At 36.0% G+C, this 21,954-nt stretch overlaps 1 protein-coding gene across 9 annotated transcripts in view; it reads right to left on the reverse strand.

Moving 5' to 3' along the window:
* PDLIM5 (PDZ and LIM domain 5) overlaps positions 1–21,954 on the reverse strand; it is a 194,058-nt gene that overhangs the window by 128,732 nt on the left and 43,372 nt on the right. The window lies entirely within an intron of this gene.

A 21,954-nucleotide genomic window follows, 5' to 3' on the forward strand; every position in this document is an offset into this window, starting at 1 on the left:
GTCAGGAGCATGTACCTTGGTTGCGATCACATCCCCGGTAGGGGGTGTGCAGGAGGCAGCTGATCTATGTTTCTAACTGTCTATCTCTATAACTCTTTCTTCCTTTCTGTAAAAAAATCAATAAAATATATTTAAAAACAAAAACTAAAATCATTTTATGAGAAAGGTTCCCTGATAATTTCTCCATTTCTGTATTGTGTAACAGTAGAGTGTGATTGTTACAAATGAGGAAGAGAAGTATTAGCTAAAGAAAAAGACTGTAAGCTTAATAAGGTATTTAATATTAGCTTTTAAAAGTAATTTTAAAATTCTTTAGACAGCTGCATTTTTGTTTGAGCACAAAAAGTAATACAAACGGAGGATGTACTGAATAATCCTTCCTGTTGAGTCCAATTCACATCCAGTGTTGGGGGCGTTGAATTCTTTCAGATCATAGGCCCAAACATCTTTTCTACTGATGTGTTTCCTGCTCCCAGCACTTAGGCGGGGAAGGAAACCAGTATGTCTGAGATTGTCAGACTTTTTTTGTGTACCTCAGTCTTTAATCTCCAATCTTTCTGCCTTTCTCTATAAAATTTTCTACTAGAAAAAAATATCTATTTGAGCAAGGATATATAAAATCTAACAGATATAAGATATAAAAAATATTTCAAACCTTCTAAATGAAACATTCTTTCATATATATGGCATAGTGATTTTATTTTCCTCTTTGTACTAATAGAAAAAAACAATTCATTTCAGCTGCCCAGATATTTGAAGGTAAAGAAAAAGTAATGAAATGTTGGCATTAAAGAAATAAAATTTCCAGATTAACAAAACAAATAAAAATTTAACTCATATACAACTTACCAACCTAACTATATTGTATATTATATATATATATATATATATATATATATATATATATATATATGACATACATATACACACTTTTATTAAATATATTGTATGGCTGTCAAAGTAGTTTAGAAATTAATGAAAATTAAATGAATTGGATTTCAGGATCACAGGATCAAGAATGAAAGAAAATAGAACTTTATTATATTTTTTAAAATACTTTATCAGCAGTATTTTTAAAATATAAAAAAAAATATGTGAATGTCTATTTTGGATTTAAGAAAAAGTATTTTAAATTAACAAGTACATTAAGTGATATTGTTTTACTACAGTTGTGCACTGCATAAGGATATTTCTGTCAACAACAACTATATATACAGTAGAGATCCTATCTATAATAATAAAAGGGTAATATGCTAATTAGACCAGAGGTCTTCCGGGCATCCTTCCAGACAAAGCCATGGTGGCGGGGGGTGAAGCAGAGATGGTAAGAGGTGACCAGGCCAGTTGTGGAGGGCAGATAGGGGTAACCAGGCCAGCAGGGGAGGGCAGTTAGGGGAGACCAGGCGGGCCGGGGAGGGCAATTAGGACAATGAGGCAGGCAGGCAGGTAAATGAGCCAGCGGTCCTGGATTACGAGAGGGATCCCAAATTGGAGAGGTTGCAGGCCGTGAGGGTGCACGTAAATTTTGTGCACCAGGCCTCTAATAAGATTATAATGAAACTATAAAGTTCTTACTACCTAGTAACATCATTGCTATAGTATCATTGCAGCCCAGCCCATTATTCATGTGTTGGTGGTGATGCTGGTGAAAACAAACCTACGGGCAGCCAATCTTATAAAAGTACAGCACATACAATTATGTACTGTACGTAATACTTGTAATCATAATAAATAACTATGTTACTTGTTTATGTATTCACTATATTACACTTTTTATTGTTAGATTCTATTCTTTGTATTTATTTAAAAAAAAGTTTGTTGTAAAATATTATGCCATGTTAGGCTGTAGCTGCTTCGTATATCTCATATTTACCAGTGTCTTGACTGCATGAATCCCTTTCTTTTGTGCTTGATTTATCTTAACCTTGTGTTGTACAGTAACATGCTGTAAAGCAAGCACGTCAAACTCAATGTTCGCTAATGACTGATTACTATAATCATGTTGCATTCATTTCCTTTAAGCACCATTTCTCTCCACTAATACTAGCAGCAAATATGTTAGCAGCCAATTCCCATGTCATTAGTCTTGTACTGACTTGTTTGGTATGCACAACAAGAAATATTTCGCTTTTGGAGAATAAGAAAAATATGTTTATTTGCACTATGCTTATTAATTTGTCAAGTTATTCAGTGTCTGATAAATTAATGTTCAAGAAGAAGTATTAATTTTTATTAAAATGTTCTATTATTTTATGTTAACAATTACTAATTTATTTCAGCCCTTTGTATTCAGCATGTCTCTATGGAAATAAACCTACGTTTCTATGAAAATTGAAGCTTTTGTTTTCTTGCGGCCCACATAAACTCAAACCTTATTTGGCCTGTGTTAGCCTTTGAGTTTGACATACTTGCTGTAAAGGCTTGTAGCCTAGGAACATCAGGTTATACCCTAGGTGTGTAGTAGGCTATATCATATGGGTTTGTGCACTCAATGGTATTCTCCCCAACAATGAAATCACCTAACAAAGCATTTTTTAGAACGGATCCCAGTAGTTAAGCAGCACATGGCTATATATTAAATAATAGATGTGGCCTATCATTTAATAATTAGCATTTCTTTTTATTAATTAAAATATCTTAAAATTATGTAAAATCTAACAGATACAAGATTTCAATTTAACACAGAAATAATAATTGCTCTTCTCTAATGTACGGAACTAAATTGTTTAAATTGTGAAAGACGTTTACAAAGAAAATAGTTCCTGAGGTCAATAGTTTTCTATGGGACTTATTCACAGGATTATTATAATGACTATGTGAGATGACAACTCAATAAATGTTGGCATTATTACCATTCTCGTGACCTCAGATTACTAATCTGAGACACATGGATGCTGTACTGGATGGTCTCAAAGGCCCTCCTAAGGTCCCTTCCAGTTTTACAAGTTTACCTATTTGTCAGCATGCACACAGGTGTATAGATCTAATCCCCAAATAGGAGTCAAATTTGAAAGACTTTGATGACAGTAAAAAGGAACATCTATTCCCTATTAAAATCAACAAATGAATTAAAATTGAATACTGAAAAAAAAGATATAAATATAATTTATCCTAGATTTTAATTTAGCCAAGAAAGGCAAGCATAAAAAGAATAAAAATAAAAAACAGAACATAGCTAAATTTACATGACCATTTTTAACATAAAGTAGCCTTAATATAGAAACATTGAATCCTATGGAACATTTTTCTAAATGTACCCAACAAAAGCAATTTAAATACTTTGTCCTGTAATAATATAAAGATAATGAACAATGTAGAAAGAAAATTATCAAATCTAGTGTCATTACAAGATAAAACTTTTCTTACCCCTTTGTTCTATTGCCTCACTAGATTCTAAGATCCTATGACCTCAAGATGTTCAAAACCAACATCTCAAAGTTACCTTTTTAATATTGCTTTTACTCTGCCACCTTCTTATTTGCAGATAGAGCACAGAAATCCTATAACTCCGGTGAATTCTGCCTCTTCCAAGAACCACATCTAGGGAAGCTACTAAATTTTGTATATCCTTCCATTCCCCTCCCGTGCTAGTCCACAGCATGATCATCTGTCACCTTTATCTTGCATACAGCCTACTCCAAGAAGCTCTGTATTCCTCCCCTCTCCTCCATCTTCACATTTCATAATGGTGGCCCTACTACTATTTTACACTGGGACCTCCAATCATGTTAAAATAATGGTAAAAAATCTCCAAATATCTTCTTCCTACAATGCAGCATAAAACCGTAGCCTGAGATACATGCCATCTATAATCTTTTACCACTGGTTTCTAATTCCAAAACAAGCACCATAAGGTCGGGAATCATGCTTTAAAATAAGTTGCTTTTCTCCAAGAACCTTGATTACTGCAGATATTAGAAAATATCTGATTAAATCATAATAAAGGAGAAATCAATAAACCAGTACATCAGTTTAATATACTAAATTTAATATACTAAATTCTAGAAGGATACTTAATTCACCAAAGAGCCAAAATATATTCTAATCTGAAAATGGTCATCTTTAATTAATTAGGCTGAACTGACATAAGGTAAAAAATCAAACCACATTTCTAATAGGACAAAGTAAATCCAGTTTGAACAGTTAGTAACGTACTTTTCCTATGACCTCCAAAGTGATATCACAAATCCCCCTTGGTAACTTTATTGAACAACTATTAGAGCTTAATTATATTTCATCTCAACCCTTTCTCAATAAATTATCAGACATGGAAACAAATACCCATCACCATCTGTGTCATCTTTCATTATTATTAAACTGTCAAACTCATTTTTGTCTACAGTTTTTTTAACTTAGTAGTAATATTATCTTGGCTTTTTTACATTAACTTCTTTTCTTAATCTCGAACTATTTTTATTATTCAATACTCAGGCTTTGTATCACATGACTTAAAGTAAAGATCATGAAGAGCCTGAACTAATACTGTATATATAGTGGGAAAGGACCAATGCCTAGAGACAAATTTAAGACTTGTATAGGTCGCATATCCTTGAATACTCCTGAGCTTCACTTATCCTCAGAACTACTTCCCCAAGCCAAGCACTCACTGCAAAGATAAATTCCCTCCCCCCTTAATTGGGGATTATGCTGCATTATTATGAATTGTGAGCAGCTAAGGAAAAACGACAAGGTCACTCATTATTTGCATAATTCATTTTTCCTTTGTTTGTACAAGTCTAAATAGCTTGCATTTGTTTGAAGCAGTAACAAGTTTCTGTCATCAGTAAATCTTATACATGTTATATGACAGCCATAAGAGGGTGTGTATTTCATAAATGCACAATTTGTAGGAAGGAAACAGTTGTGGGAAGCTCCTGGGTCAAGCCCAATGTAAATCAAACTAATCAAAAGCAAATGCTTCTCTTTTGATCTTTAAATGCATTTTTCAGTGCTGCTGTCCAATTTTCCATAAACTTAACTAAAGCTGTATGCTTCTTTAAAAGCATTGCTTTGTGGTCTCACTTTAAGTTGCAAGCATACATGGTGGCACATGTTGGAACTACTGCTGAGCTTCTGTTTATTAATGCATATGGGTAGACTCGGGGGGAGGGGGGGAGAATTTGCAGGAAAGAATATAAGGGGGAAAATACATCATAGACTTAGGCTTCTCCCACTTTACTCTAATTAGAAAATGCCCAAAGATAAATTTTCTTCAGTCATTTTAGGGGAAGGGAAGGGGGCTCCTTTCACATAGACTTTTTCTGCCCCGAGAAAGAAATGACCTGGAGAAAGTAAACTGTACTATTTACAGAGCACCAACGGTACGCCAGGGACTTTGGAGGCCCTTTATCATTCCTTATACTGCTATCAAAATTTTTACAGGATGGGGAAAGGGAGCTTCAAAGAGATTAAATGACTTGCTTACATCCACATAGCAAGTAAAAACAAAGTACTGAACAGAGGCTTTGAAGTTAGGCAAACATGAGTTCATATTCATGCTTTGCCTATTAACTGTGTGACATGAATTTTATAAACCTAAACTTCAGCTATCTTTCCTTGAAAAATGGGGACTATAATCCCATCTGCCTCGAAGTGCTGATGAGCAGATTAAATAAAATACCAGCACAGCATATATCATACAATGCGCAGAAACTGTTTTATTATATATAAAAACCAAGTGACCAGAATGACCAGAATGACCAGTTGCTATGATGCTCACTGCGGCAGCCAATCAGCCTGATCGGGGCCCCAATTGCCCTCCCAACCTCCCATGACCCCTCCCCCAGGCCAGCCTGATCCCCAATCAGCCCCCACACCCTAATCTCAGGGGACAGCCGGCCAACTACCCACAGCCCCTCCCTCCAGCCAACGCTGCCCTCCCCCACCCCCATCAGCCCTCCAGACCTCAATGAGGGTGGGGCTGGCCAGCCAACCTCCTGTGTTCCTCTCCCCCACACCCCACCCCCCACGGCCGGCCCAGCCCCAATCAGCCCCCATTGGGCAGGCAGCCAGACCCTACCAGTGCACAAATTCATGCGCTGGGCCTCTAGTTAATTATAGAATGCCACCAATTCGCACAGGCTGGACACCTGCTTCAAGGGCCTAAGGGCCAGGAAGACAGCTTTTCAAACTGAGCAATCGGACCTTTTAGCTTTTCCCTTCTCTCCTTAAATGAAGAGTAAATATTCCTCTTGATTCTCTTCTCTCTAACCCTCTAAGCCTAAACCTTCCCCTCACTCGGCAATCAAGTTCAATATGTCACAGAATTAGGAAACCAGCTGACAGTGTCCTCCTTTCCTGTCTACCACTATCCAAGTCTAAATTTTCCAAACTCCATTCCCACAGAATGGTGACCTCATATCACCACTTCCCAGGAGTTAGGTGTTGACATTGCACTAAGAGCCAAAGGATAAGAATCAATAAGGCGATGTTCATGAAGAGACTTGAATTTGGGGGTCAGGGAAGGACAGGAAGGAAAGAAAACAAGAGACATACAATAAGGGGAACATAGGAGGATACTGAGTATAGGGAGGGAGTGGAACAGGGAACAAGACCATGAGAGCAGAAAGGGTCAGGAGGTATCCCAGGCTTGGTAAGTTAGATTCTGGCCTTATCTCTAGGTGTGTTATCCATCCGTGTGCATATATACAAAGTAATATTTAAATTGAACAGAACATCAAAACAATAACTCATTACAGAAGAAAGATGTTGCATTTTGATTTGAATAACTAAAATAATCTAAATGACTATAATTAATAACTATAATTTAGAACTAATTAACTCACAGTAATACTTATGTGTAACATTAAACACGTCAGTAACTTTTTTGTACTTAAATAACATTATAATTAAGCTTTCCCCAAATGCTTATCCTGCATACAAATGTGTGGTTCCAGCAGCATTCCATTTTTTTTTTTTAATTGCTGAGTGGGGGGGGATACATTTGTTGTTCTACTTATTTATGCATTCAATGGTGGATTCTTGTATGTGCCCTGACTGAGGATCAAACCCGCAATCTTGGCATATCTGGACAATGCTCCAAACAACTGAGCTGCCCGGCTAGGGCTCTCCTTAAGACTTTCTAATAAAGAGAAAAGTAGCACTGCATACTTATAAAACTGCTCAGAAAAGAAAATATTAGTACCTCAAGATAGCATTCCACTTAGACAAAGACCTAAAAATTGTACTAAATAAAAAATTTATCCTACCTTCAAAGATGTATGCTATTTCGGATTCGTAAAGAGTTAGATATATACATACTATATTAACCCTTCCTATAACTATTACCTCTTGACAACATAAGCAAACCAATCGCTGGACTCAGCAAAAAAACAAACAATAAAATCAAGGAAAGCACTATGGAGTTTCATTTTTAAAAGAACCCAATGTGGCAGGTATTATTTTAAATAACTCAAACTGCCTAATATTTCTCTTTAAAATAACTACTTAAAACAGCTGCTATATCACCCTAAGCTTTTTCAAAATGCAAAATGTTTAGCCATAGTGAAATGTATCCTTCCAAATATAGGGAATTCTCAATATACACCCCAAACTTCTATTTCCCCTCCCTTGGAAATGAGCCAGCAGTTACAAACTTCAAAAAGTAGGTATCAGCAATAGAAATGATTTGTTAAAGATAAACATGCCCAAGTATATTACAGAGATCATTTTATAATGTAGATAACACCATTTTAATAGTTAGATGTTCACTAAGAATGTCTATGCTGGTTGAAAAGAAATTGACTTTAGTACTTATCTGATCACATACTATGGATAGCAAGTAGGAGACAAATACCTATAAAATGAGCCACTACCAGTAAAAGTTTTCAACCTTCTGCATGTTTTCAACAAATATGGACTGCTTGGAAATGTATGACCCTAACAACATGGGCGTGTCAGGAATGCTATCAGACTTACTAGTAAATGTGAAAAAGGAATATATAAATATGACATCTACAGAGGGAAACACTAACAGAAATTTCCCATGTCCGAAAACCATGGGAACTAAACCATGGGAAAATAAAGGCTATTGTTTTTCTAACAGTGATTTAGTAAAATTTGGAGAAATATACTAATAGAATTATACCACTACGACCAATAGAATTTTCTTGAGACAAAGGAAACACTGAGAAAAGTCTTATTAAAAAAAAAAAAAAAAAAAAAACAACCCTGATTAATGGTCAATCTTTAATTTTGCTTTAGAATGATATTTTCTAGTACCTACTTAAGAATAAACATTTGAATACTAACATATGAGCCTATGGTTGAAAGTCTCTAGGTGTTTATCTCCCACTTATTTCCCAGAAAACCAGGAGTGTGACTTTTTGCACACACCCAAAAAAACACACAAGATAGAGAACTCACAGATCTTGCTTTCCTGCTGAATGATGAGTGCTACTCAATCACTACCAAATATCACAAATGAACAAAAGTGGTAAAGTTTTTAGCCACTAAAGTGAGAAATAAAAAACATTTGCGAAGTGCTGAATTTCGGCCGCCCCAAACATATCCTTTAGGGCTTTTTTCAAATCCCAATTTATTTCCTATCATTCTGGTGCTTATTAATCAGCCCTACAATATTATTTAGCTCTTAAAGTTGTTCTGTCTTGAACTATTTATTGCTATATAATGTTGGTGCCTTGACGAGACTGTAAATGCTACTCAACTATGTATAAAATGCCAATCTCTGGCTTGCATGTCTAATGTGAACATGCCCCTTAAAAACTTGAGGCTACATTGGCTCAGATGGTTGGAGAATTGTCCTGGACACCAAAAAGGTTGTGGGTTCAATTCCAGGTCAGGGCACATCCCTATACAGAAGGCAACTGATTTTTCTCTCTCACATCAAAGTTTCTCTCTCTCTCTCTCTCTCTCTCTCTCACTCAAATCAATAAATATATCCTCAGGTGAGGATAAAAATAAATAAAATAAAATTGGAGGCTACTCTGCATTCGTTTTAATACCCTTTTCTATGAAATAAAATGATTTGGCATTTTATATGTTAGAATGGTGAGTTAACACAGCGATTACTGATGTCTGTCTGTGAGTAAAATCCTGACTCATATAAGCACTGGTTACTTTAAGGGCCTTATTTTTTGGCTTATGAGTCAAACTGTAGTCAGTTTTACCCAAAAGTCTGAGCATTTACCTTATATGGTAGCAATGGAGCAAATACCTCAAAGTATATGTCATTGTGCCTTACAAAACCAAAGGAAATAAGCCGATGATTATGCCTCTTTCCCTGTATAGCCACTGGACTACCTCATTTAAACATAGGGCTTCTGCTTATAGTTTGTCCCAGTTGTCTAAATGCATTTCCCAAGATGAGTCCTTCTTTTTTGAAATAACATCTTTATTTTTCTCTACCACCATCCTACCAAAATTGATACATGCCTTCTTAATCTGTAATTTACTATTAAGATACCACATAACACATTCATTTGATAGCTAATCCATGTGTTTAAGGCAAAGATTTAATGTGCTTTTCAGTTAATGTTTGACTATAATTCTATCAGAAATGTAAAAAGTAAAAAGTATGGTTGTTTAAAAAAAAAAAGAGCACATCTACAAACATCTCAAAATCAAGCAAACTTGTTAAGGAAAGAGAAATTGGTGTTTCTCTGTATTCACTCTATAATAATAAGGAAAATAGTAAAGAAAACACTTAGATAGCTACAATGGTTAAAAATGAATTAGTGAACTCTCATTTACCTGGGAAGGGATTAACACTGAAATCCACACATTTCAACCCTCCCTGTTCACTTGGTTCTGTTCAATGATGAGATGAATTCCTTAAAATTATGTATAAGTATGCATAGCTTTCCCCAAATTCTCTAAGGCATCTATGACCAAAAAACATTAAGAACTAATGATTTAATGAAACCTTAGAACAGTGTTTCTCAAAATGTGGTTTCTAAACCACTATTGCAGCATACTTCTAGCAAAATAAATAAATTTTTTTAAAATCACAACCTGTTCAATATCCACAAGAGTAAGATGTTTCAAAACAAACAAAAATCCATTAACATCAAGAAAATTTAAGAACTCAAAGCAAAATTAATATTTATTCAAAATGGCGCAAAAATCATGATTTCACATGTTAATGGAAGGAAAGTGTAGCTTAAAAAATTACTTGCTTTTAAAAGAAACTTTCAAAATATTCATAGTGTAATTCATTAACATTTAATAAGAGCCTATTATAGAGATTTTTCAACTGGTATGCCACAAAAATTTTTAAAGCATGCAATACCCGACTTTAAGTCAGGGGCACTGACCTCTTTGTCAAGTAAAAAAATGGCAATAGTCAACATAATAAAAGCCGTCTGGTGTGAATGATCAAAATTATAACTATTTTTGATCAACAGGCAAAAAATATATTTTTGGTGTGCAGCAGAAGTTTAGTAATTAGTTTGTGTGTGCCATGAAATGAAAAAGTTTGAAAATCACTGGCCTATTCTAATAAGGCACTAGCTTCGACACTGAGTCTTAGAAAAGCCTAAAAGAATGGGCATGGCCCTTTCCCTCATCTACTGATGTACACTATTTAACCTTTCACATGTGCATGCAACTCTCCATAAAGTGGAGTTCCTCAAGCCATCTGTGGTGGAAGACACTATCTGTGGTGAAAGTCACCCACCCCCTGACTCTGCCACGTCTCAATTGTTCTGGAGCCTATAACAATGATAAGATACTGGAAAAACAAAATTTAAATAAGTCAGACAAAATACAAAATCAAATTTTGTATTATCAGATTCAGTAGACATAAAATTACTGTCAAACTACAAAAGTTTCTAGATACTTATTCTTCATTTCGTCTGTCCTTATTTCATCTCAAACTATAACCATTAGACCAGCAAGGATGCTCCTTCTGGGCAATGACTATATTTCTCTTTAGGTCCATTGTACATGGACTGAAACATAATACAAAATATAAACATTTGGAAATGAAAGGTATTTAACACATAGGCTATTATTTAGTAATTTAACTCATTTCCAATTTGTTTTACTCTTATGTTAAACATAACGTGATTAATTATACTATACATTTATTTTGGCACACTTATCTGACTTTTCTTTGGGAGTTGTTTTTTAAAAGGTATGCACATTAAGTTTTGATTCATGATACTAGACTGCAACAGGGATATCTGTGGCCATTAATAATTCTGCAAACTGTGTAAGAAAGTGACTGTTATCCATACCCTTGCAACTCTTAGTATTATAAAAGAAACCTGAGGGTAATTCTAGCTTTACCACTAATAAATCCTGTGACCTTGGGCAACTCATTTACATCTCTGGCCTCATTCTGCTCAGCTATACAAGAAAGTTAGACAAAATGTTCTAAGGTCCCTTTAAACTCTAAGCCAGGGGTGGGGAACGTCTGGCCCTGAGGGCTGGTTAATTAAATGTCTGACCAAAGATAGCAGGCTAATTTTTAAGTTGATAATTTTGTATAGCCCACAAATTATGTTATGAATTCCTGGAAACATAGCAGAAAAAAAGGTTCCCCACCCCTACGAAAGCCCAATAAACCAGTGCATAGTTGGCTTTTATCTAAGTATCAATAGATGACTTCTAGCATTCTTGTCCCTAGTTACAAAACACTAATTTATCCTAGGTGTTTCACTTCCTCCACAGACAGCAAATGCACAATCACAAAGGGCAGCTAGAAATGGAAAGAAAATGTTCTTCAGTCAGTTCCACTGTTTTGGTGTTTCTTTTCATTTTTTTAAATTAAAATACATAATAATTTTGTATTATACTGCTTTTAAATTAAAAGCAACACTAACGAGTCTTGTTCTGGTGCCGTTGGTACACCATATGGTTCTGAACTCGGGATAACAGGTTCATGACAGGGGGCAGTTAGGGAAATATCAAGCAATGGCCCTGCTCCCAATTGTCCAGTCAGCACAGGGGCGGGAGTGAGGCAGCAGAGGGGGCTAACATTTTGATTTGCCAGGTAGAATATGCTTGATGCATACTGTCTGCTGTTCCATTTCACTGTTTCCACTCATGACATTACCACTTTGATTAATCAAACCACCTCTTCCCATCAGAGTAAGAGACCAGATTCACTTACATATAAAGAGAAGACTAAATCCACTATTGTTAGAGAAAACAAGAATTTACTAGCAGAAGTCAGTCTAGGATCTATAAAGAGCTTTTCTAATGTCAATCAAAAACTATCAATACTGATCAGTTTATAACAAATCATTATTGAATCATTATTGAGAGATCAGTTTTGCTTAAAGTATTTGAATTATGTTAGAGTAGCTGACATGAGATCCAGTCTTTCAGAAAATGGTTAATGGGTATACACCAGCACATAACGTATCTTCTGGGGATTTGGGGCATGGAGGGGGGTTATACTTTTTAATTGTTAGCTAATATTTAGCTAAGCTGGCATGGTTGAGAGTCATTCTATGAACCGGAGGTCATGGTTCAACACCCAATCAGGGCACATGCCAGGATTTCAGACTCAATCCCCAGTGTGAGGCATGCGGAGGCAGCCAATCAATGATTTCCTCTCATCATTGATGTTTCCATCTCTCTCTCCCTCTCCCTTCCTCTCTAAAATCAATGAATAAATATTTTTTTAAAAAACTAATATTTATAAGATTAACTATCATTTATTGAGTACTCACTAAAAGCCAGGCACACCAAAACCGGTTTGGCTCAGTGGATAGAGCATCGACCTGCGGACTAAAAGGTCCCGGGTTCGATTCCGGTCAAGGGCATGTACCTTGGTTGCAGGCACATCTCCAGTAAGGGGTGTGCAAGAGGCAGCTGATCGATGATTCTCTCTCATCGATGTTTCTAATTCTCTATCCCTCTCTCTTTCTCTCTGTAAAAAATCAATAAAATATATTTTTTTAAAATAAAAAAGCCAGGCACTATTGCTAGACATACTTTTCTGCTTTTTTTTTTTTTCACAAAGTCTTCCATTTCTACACGTAAAATGACAAAGTTCAAATAGCAGAAAAAAATGTTGCTTTTGTTCTATCTCACAGGTTAACATTTCAGCTTGATATTTTGATGTATGCAAACATTGATTCAAAAAGTTAAACATTAAGAATATATTAACAAGAAAATCTAGCAAGCCCTTGTTAGCTTAGCTATTATTCTCTCCTGCCAATTATTATAAGCCATTTCCTCAACTTCCAAACAAGGTGGAAAATAGTATACAATATTATTTGAATTAGAAAGCTTGGACTCCAGGAGAAAAATCTTCTAATTAGTCTATGAATTCTCCAGCTCCACTGTCCATAAACTAGAGAACAATGTGCTCACATGTAATGTCTAATCTCTCAGAAACACATTCCTTGCAACAGGCAAGAAAGAGACTCCTTGCACTAGATCCTTTAACTACAGGCACACTTCGTGGACTAAAAATTGTTCTGGCACTAAACCAATGGAATAAAAACACTTTTTTTTTTTTTTTTGTACTGAGAATTCTCTAAAGCGTTACATAGCTAGTTCCAAGAGTACAGATTTTTTCAAATAAGTATCATTTTTTCTTTTGTTATATATATTTTGTTTGGAAGAAACAAGAAAGGAAGAAGGGATACTAAGCATTCTGCCTTACCAAAATGGTTTGCAAGCCAAAAACTTTTTCCCTTAAAGCAATAAAAATAAAAAAGAACAAAAAGCCTGGCAGACATGACGCAGCCCTAACTGAAATGGTTTTTTTTTTATTATATTTACCTTTTTCACTCTGAAATCTGAAACTGTATCTGGGTATTAATTAAAAGCATGAAATCTCCTTTCTTGATTTTTACTTAATAATCACTCTGTAATCATCAAAAATCATTTCTTAGAGCTGATTCAATATTTGTTCCTAGCAACATGTTATAGACTTAGAAGGTATGCATATAAATTTGTAGGTGCCAAAAAACAGGGTAGTATTGGGCTGTGGAAGAAGAACTTAAAAGCTTTTTACTGACTTGAAGATACATAAAATATACAAGGATAAATCTATAAACCAGTATTTAGATTCAAAAGCAAGAAATTTTTTAAATTCAAATTCAATAAAAGGCTGGACACGAAGCCCAGAAAAATAGAATCAGGAAGATTTTAGAAGGCTATGCTATCTCCATGAGTCAACAGTACAATGGTCTATTGGTTTTTGGTTGTTGTTTTTTTTAATACTTTTTTAATACTTAGTAATATAGCCTTAGACTGCATTAAAAAAAAAAAAAAAAAAAAAAAAAAAAAAAAAAAAAGCCCTATCCATATCAGGAAAAGAAAGTGTTGATCCCACTGTATTCTATATGTTTTGACCAGGTCAGGAATATTATGTGTAATTCAGTACCAGAGGAACAATCTCAGAACAGTAAAAAGACCCAGAAGCAATATCATTCCAAGAATTACTTATTAAAAATGAGTGATGTTTGAAAAGACTGAGTGTATAATATAAGAATGGACTAGAAGTATTATGTTTTACAAAGCAGCAATTCATACACCTGGTTGATCAAAATCTCTCAGGAAACTTTTCAAAAGTATAGACTACGGAGACTTATTACAAGAGATTCTGATTTAGAAACTCTGAGTTGAAGACAAAGGACTATAATAATCCTATAGGCAGGAACTAGGATCCATGGGTACAAATTCCAGAAAGAAAGATTTTTCTCAGCATAGTTAAGGATTTGAAAACATTCAGAACATTCCAGAAATAGAATGATTTCCTTTCAAAGTAATGAGATTACTATTTCTGGGTATATCTAAGCAGAAGGCAGACAGCCATGTGCCATGGTACTGCACAGAGATTTATCTGAATCTGAAAATGACAAGTATTGTAAGTATTCAATAAATTATTGGTGAGTAAACAACCAGACATAAGAACATCATTACACAATTTTACAATAGTTACATGATGTAAATGGTCTTTTGCCATGACAGTAACAAAACCATAAGGCTCTGATTCTCGTTACACATCATAGTCATTTCAATCATATCAAAGATATTTTGCTTTCTTATAGCAAACACTATGTTTCAATCTAGCTAGAGTTCAGAATACCTGGATTCATATTATTAAAATAATTAATAAACATAGCTTTAAAAGAAAACACTAAAATAAACTGTGATGATACTGGTAAATAGAAGAAAAAAGAGAATACATCATCTCCTAGGCCAGATAGAATTCTAATTATTCAGGGTTTTATAAATTATCTCTACACAGGACATTTAAATTGTTCCATAAAGATGTAATAACCATCACTCCAAACAGGAATAAAAAGATGTTATGTGAGCTAAATACATTTAATTTCCCTACCGTTCTGCATATAATAAACTGCCATGTTAAATAAGTTGATGCTAACAGCCCATATTACAACTTGCAGTTTAGGAGTCAAAAGAAATCAGCAGAATAAAGTGAGAATAGAAAAGAGGGAAAACTCCAAGCGGTCTGGAGTTAGATGTCCCAATGACCTTTCTTGCATGTTTTATAGATAAAAAAGCAAATCTTGCTCTAGCCAGGTGGCTCAGTTGGTTGTAGCATCATTCTGAAAACCAAAAAGAGGTTACAGGTTCAATTCCCAGTCAGGGCACATACCTAGATTCCAGGCTTGGTCCCTGGTCAGGGCACATACAGGAGGCAATGGATCAATGTTTCTATCTCACATCTCTCTCTCTCCCTCCCTCCCTCTTCTCTTCCTCTCTCTCTAAAATCAATAAAAGCATATCCTCCAGTGAGGATTATAAAAAAATAATAATAATAAATAAATTAATTAAAAAAAACATGCAAGTCTCAGGTAACATCAGAAATTGGGTGGTTTAATGGTAACAAAAGAATAACTTCTGGTGGCCAAGTGACAGATACAAGTGGCAGATCTCTAAAATAAATTCACATATGACCTGGCCAATATCACTGCTATTCTTGTCCCAATGAGAAGTTGCACCATCTAAACATCTTCCTCCTACATGGTGAAAGGCTATTATGAAACTAGAGACCAGGTGCATGAATTTTGTGCACTGAGATGGGAGGAGAAAAGGTCCCCTCAGCCAGGGGATCAGGCCTAAACTGGCAGTCAGACATCCTTACAATAATCCTGAACTGCTGGCTCCTAATCACTCACCTGCCTGACTACCTGGTAGCCCCTAACTGCTCCCCGCCCCCCGTCAGCCTGGTCACCCCCAACTGCCCCCCACCCCACCCCCGCTGGCCTAGCTGCCCCTCACTGCCTGCCCTACCAGCCTAATTGCCCCCAAATGCCCCCCTGCCAGCCTGGTAGCCCCTAACTGCTCTCCTCTGCTGGCCTGGTCACCCCAATATCCCTCCCCCGTCGGCCTGTCGCCCCACGCAGCCTGCTTGTTCAGTTGTTTGTTCGCCCCTCAATAACCCCCATGCTGGCCTGGTCGTAGGCAGCCATCTTGGGAGGGCATGAGGGTTAATTTGCATATTACCTCTTTATTAGATAGGCTATTATTTTGGGAAAAGTCCCCATATTACTCAAAATGTACTGGCTAAAGAGAGGTCAAGGAATCCTCCAGCAATAATAATTTAAATACTGAATTAACATTAAATAGTTATTTTTAAAACTAGATATACCTGTCAGTGAACTCAGCTGTCTGGAGCTTTTTCAGCTGTTCAGAAAAAGTGTGGTGGAGGAGAGGCAGTTTTGACTATTCTAGACTGTCTTGCCACTCTACAAATTTATCTTTCCATGTCTCTGTTTTGTGATAATCAGTTCTATGGAGATATGGGATATAATTTAAGAAATATCCAAAAGCTGTCCTAGTCAGTTTGGTTTAGTGGATAAAGCATCAGCCTGTGGAATGAAGGGTCCAGGGTTCGATTCCAGCCAAGGACACATACGTTGGTTGCAGGCTGGATCCCTGGCCCTGGTCAAGGCACATATGGAAGGCAACCAATCTCTCTCTCTCACATAGACGTTTCTCTCTCTGTGTCTCTCTCCCCCTCCCTTCCACTCTTTCTAAAAATCAATGGGAAAATATCCTTGGGGGAGGATTAATCAACGAATACCGTATCTTCTGGCGTATAAGACGACTTTTGAAACAAAAAGAAGTCAACCAAAAATCGGGGGCAAAAGACCAAAATTGCACAAAAATTACCTGCAGATCTTGACGGCAAAGTAAGTCCTTTCTTTGAAGTGGGGGGTAGTCTTATACAGCGAATATAGGCCTAAACTTATGTTTTAACTGTAAAATTAGGGGGTCGTCTTATACGCCGGAAAATACGGAAAAGCAAACCCACCCTTAAAAAAAAAAGAAGCACCCAATAGCTAATATCTCCAATCTTGAAAACAAAAAGACAGTCACTAGCACAAACTTCTATTTGCTGATAAAAAGCAATAAAACTTCCAAAATGGCAAACTAAAAAAGAAGAAACCTCACCATGTGCCCATCCTGTAGTATATTTGGCTGGGAACTACACCAGTGGCAACACCCACAAAGATATCTATTTCAACATGAGAGCTAGTACAGACAGGCTCGATGCCAATAACAGGGAAGTAGAGGAAGGAAGGGAAAACAACATTGCTGCATATTGATATTTTGCATGTTTAACCTCAACAAAACACTGCAGAGTAAGTACCAGCATTCCCATTTTACAAGTGAGGAAACTAAGGCTTATAGTACAAGCCCAAGGCCCCAGAGCTAGAAGTCATAGTTCTTGGGGGTTAGAATCCAGGAAGTATGATTCCAAAGTCTCATGACCACCAGATGGGCTGCCCTCCCACAGGGCACATCACCTGACACTCTCCCTCCTAAGATAACACATCAGACATCCAGCCAAATGCATTGCTTATCCTTGAACAGTTTATTCCCTAAATCCCAGTAATCTGTTCCTCCCACTTACATAAACTAGACTGGATAAAGCAAGAGAGAAATATCTTTTCTTTAATCTTCCCTCCAAACTGCTGCCCTGGTTAACTGTCTCTAAGCCTTATCTAACTTCCAGCAGGAACACAGGTATCTAACATCACACAAGTTTAAAAAAGAGCTCCTCACCCAAACCAAAAAAGAAAGAAAAATAGAGGAAGTTGAAGAAAAAAAGGGAGAAGGAAGGAGGAGGAGAAATGAAGAAGAGACAGTGAAGGAAGACAGGGAAAGCTCCCAAAATCTTTATTCATTTTAAAATCCCTGAATTAACCTTACTGTGAAATCTAACTGATGGGCTCCTCTGGTGAAGAGAGAAGTCAGCCTGCACAGTTCTACCTCCCAGAATGGGGCATCACCTCCCAGCATTTTTATGTTGGTGAGCGGATCTTCCCTGGCACGTCCTTCAATGATGATGAAAGCCTTTCTCTGAAGAGTCCAGTGGAGGAATAACACCACTCAAATATGATATATCAATGACATAATATAGAGTACGGCTTCTCAAAGTATTAACCACAGTTACTCATCTGGAAGTTAGGCACACAGGAGAGAGAGAGAGAGAGAGAGAGAGAGAGAGAGAGAGAGAGAGAGAAGGAGGAAGGGAGGGAGGGAGGGAGGGAGGGAGGGAGGGAGGGAGAGGTAAGAAGTCACTTCTTTGGAACAGAGCAGAGCAGACAGTGGTAACAAAGAAATTATTGTGTACCATACCTGGCTCTATACTGGTGTTTTTTTTTAAATATGAACCACATAAATGTATTACTTATTCAATAAACAAATAAATGAATTAAAGTTTAAGTTTACTGTTAAGAAATAGGAAGAAAATATATGAATAATTATTTTCTTCCTCTGTTTTATGTTTCACCTCCCATAACTGAATAAAGACTTATGCTGCCCTAGCTGGTTTGGCTCAGTGGGTAGAGTGGAGAGACTCAAGAGTCTTGGGCTTGATTCCAATCAGCGGCATGTACCCCGGTTGCAGGCTGGATCTCTGGGCTCATGTGGGAGGCAACCAATCAATATGTTTCTCCCACATCGTTTTTCTCTCTCTGTCTCCACCCCGTCCCTTCCACTCTCTCTAAAAATGTTGTTAATGAGGATTAACAACAATAAAAGACTTGTGATCATGGCAAATAAAAAAAGATAATAATTTATATACTTCTTGACCATAAGAAATATCTTCTACAGAGATGGCTTCACTTTTTTCAGAAACATCTATTAACACAAAGTATATTGTGGTGAACATTTGGTCTAATCAATCTTAATCAAATTATTTTAAGGTGTTGAATATTATTTTTAAATTGTTCAAGCGCTCATTCATATATGATCCATTTACTAAAGTACACCACAATGCCCAGCCCTCAGGGATTTTTCCCAGGAAAAATAATTTGCAATAAAAAACTATGGACTCAAATAAATAAAATCAGAAATAAAAGAGATGTTACAATTGATACCATAAAAATACAAAGGGTCATGAGAGACTACTATGAACAATTATATAACAAATTGAACAAGCTAGAAGAAATGGATAAATTCCTAGAAACATACAACCTACCAAGACTAACTCATAATGAAATAGGAAATCTGAACAGGCTGTTAATAATAAGGAGGTGAATCAATAATCAAAAAGTGTGTAACTCAGACAGAGAAAGACAATTACCATATGTTCTCTTTATTCATGGCATCTAAAGAAAAAAAACACAGATGCTCATAGAGAACAAAGTGGATTTGCCAAAGGAGGAGGATGGGGAGTGAAATGGAAGAAATGAGTGAACTGTTTCTTTGCTTAATTAAACTGTTTAAATTTTTTAAAATACAACCTTTGGGTAAAGTTTTTTCTCCCTGTATTTATACCACCAACAGATTTTATACCTATTGTTTGAGCTATCTGACAGTTATAATTATGAAGTCACATAATGATGGGAAAACAGCTTTGATCAAAAACATGTAATTACTTTGTGAAAAGTCACACATTAAGGACTTAAGAACTTAGTTCCAAACGCAGCTATAAGATAAAAAGAACCTCAAAACCTTATATATTATTCAGAGATCTTTCCTCCTAATTCAGTTTCACCTTCCTCATCTTACAATGGATACATGCATGCATTCATTCATTCTGTATGCATCCATTAAGCACAAGTAGGCAATGAGAAATGAGCAAGACAGCAGTGAACAACAACAAAACAAAAACAGTTTCTATCTTTGTGTAGTACAGGAAATAGACTAAATAATTAGCAAATTTATGGTACTTCAATACAACTCTCATAAATGTACTACCTTTTTAAATATAAGGTATCATGAGAATAAATAATATAGGTATCTCATCCACTCTAGGTGTCAACCAGGTGGCAAAGTCCAGGTGTTAGCCAGGCAGAGAGAATATCAAAAAGAACAGTATGGCCCTGGCCAGTGTTGCTCAGTTGATTGGACATCATCTGAGCATCAAAGGTTGCAGATTCTATTCCTAGTCAGATTTCTTGTCAGAGCACACGCCCAGAGGGTATGGGGGCATTCAGGAGGCAGTCAATTGATGTTATGCTCTTGCCTCTCACCTCTCTCTCTTTCTCTCTCTCTCTCTCTCTCTCTCCCTCTCCCTCCCTCCCTCCCTTCCTCCCTTCCTCCTTTCTTCTTTCTGTAAAAATCAATAAACTATTCTTTAAAAAAAAAAAAAGATCAGTATGTATGAAGATTCTGAGTTGGGAACATATCATTACAATAGCAAAATATATAAAGTCAATGAAATATATGAAAACACAAAAGCACCTGTTGATTTAGCCACTGAATTTGAGTGGAGAATAAATGTAAAAGTAATATTTCTCTGCAAGTACAATCCAAATGAGCCTATTTTTAAAGGACACACATTTGGTTTCTCAATGCTTAGCCCTGATCTCAAAACCCAGCTCACTCTTCAATTGGATTACTGGCTGAACATGTAGGTTTAGCTAAGCAGTGGCAAAATAACCATTTTAGTTCTCCAAGAAGGAGTCTTGGATAATTTCCTCTCAGGCTATGTGGCAAGTTAAAACTCCCTCGGTGCATGTAGCTACACACTTGGTCTGGCAGCTTTGAAGAGAAAAGTGCTGGTGCTAACAGAAAAATCTATGACTCGAAATTGAAGGCCAGCACTCTAGATTCCATACTCTTCTATGTGGCAATAACATATATAGTTAACACAAAACAGATTTCCATTTTATTAAATGAAGTTGTTTCCATGTCTTTGTGATATGTAGACCAGAGAAGTCACACTATAAGTAAGCTTTAAGCTGAACTCCAAAATAATTTACAAAGATGTTTTTCCATTTTATCTGGGAGGAACATCAAAGTAATCATACACACAAAAATAAATCTTAAATGAACACAGTAGATAAATTCATTATCTTTCCAAAATGAGTTTTGTATTGTACAACTGGTAACCATTTACCTATCATGATCATATCAAGTTTAAACAGTTCACTAGGTTTCATGACATATCAAGTTTTAAACAGTTCAGATGTTTCTTTACCTTTTTTCCTATAATAGGATACTAATGTCTGTATTATTTTCACTTCTTTAAATAAAAGGCAATTGCTACTAGTAGGATAAAAAAAAACCTATCTTCTCAACTTTAAAATACAAAGAGAAGATTTTACTAATAGTAAATATGTTGATGTTAAAACATGCCTACATATGTTCAGCAATATCACTTGGAAGACAATAACATCACAGGATTTAATTCAATTAAGTCCATTGACAATGCCTTCCTTTGAGAAAAATAGTATCTATGGCAAAGAATCATATACAAAGTAGTCCTCAGAGGGGGGGAAAAAAACCTGCATCAGTGTATAAAGTCTTAAACAAATTTTAAATCACAATTCACTAATTTAGTATGAGCTTGAAAGTATCACACCTGCTGAAATCAGAAAGCCACAAATGTAAATGCTTTTTATTTAACCATCAGTGAAAATGTACAGAGGAACTACAGTGAGATATAATTTTAGATAAATCTGACTTTTCTGAAACTAACTGAATTTGTAGGCTGTTACCTATTTATGCTCTAGTGTTTAGGACTAAGTCAAATGGAACCTGAAATTGGCAGAGAGTGGATGGCTGGTTTTGCCTTCATTAGGTCAGATGTGCATCTGGCAA

Source organism: Pipistrellus hanaki (assembly GCF_964339955.1).
Source record: "Pipistrellus hanaki genome assembly, chromosome: 1".
Taxonomy (NCBI): Eukaryota; Metazoa; Chordata; class Mammalia; order Chiroptera; family Vespertilionidae; genus Pipistrellus; species Pipistrellus hanaki.